This window comes from Arachis duranensis, chromosome 5, assembly GCF_000817695.3.
Source record: "Arachis duranensis cultivar V14167 chromosome 5, aradu.V14167.gnm2.J7QH, whole genome shotgun sequence".
Taxonomy (NCBI): domain Eukaryota; kingdom Viridiplantae; phylum Streptophyta; class Magnoliopsida; order Fabales; family Fabaceae; genus Arachis; species Arachis duranensis.
In genome coordinates, this window is record NC_029776.3 from 69,468,526 (window position 1) to 69,469,319 (window position 794).

Consider the following 794-nt stretch of genomic DNA (forward strand, 5'->3'; position numbering starts at 1 on the left):
TGGTGACAATACTTTTTGTTTTCTGAATGAATGCTTGAACAGTGCATATTTTCGATCTTGTTGTTTATGAATGTTAAAATTGTTGGCTCTTGAAAGAATGATGAACAAGGAAAAATGTTGATGATCTGAAAAATCATGAAATTGATTCTTGAAGCAAGAAAAAGCAGTGAAAAAGAAGAAGCTTGCGAAAAAAAATATAATATGGCGAAAAAAATAGAAAGAAAAAGAAAAAGCATGCAAAAATAGCCAATAGCCCTTAAAACCAAAAGGCAAGGGTAAAAAGGATCCAAGGCTTTGAGCATCAACGGATAGGAGGGCCCAAGGAAATAAAATCCAGGCCTAAGCGGCTAAACCAAGCTGTCCCTAACCATGTGCTTGTGTCATGCAGGTCTAAGTGAAAAGCTTGAGACTGAGTGGTTAAAGTCGTAATCCAAAGCAAAAAGAGTGTGCTTAAGAGCTCTGGACACCTCTAACTGGGGACTCTAGCAAAGCTGAGTCACAATCTGAAAAGGTTCACCCAGTCATGTGTCTGTGGGATTTATGTATCCGGTGGTAATACTGGAAAACAAAGTGCTTAGGGCCACGGCCAAGACTCAAAAGTAGCTGTGTTCAAGAATCAACATGCTTAATTAGGAAAGTCAATAACACTATCCGAAATTCTAAGTTCCTAGAGAAGCCAATCATTCTAAACTTCAAAGGAAAAAGTGAGATGTCAAAACTGTTCAGAAGCAAAAAGCTACAAGTCCTGCTCATCTAATTAGAATTAATATTCATTGATATTTTGAAATTTATAG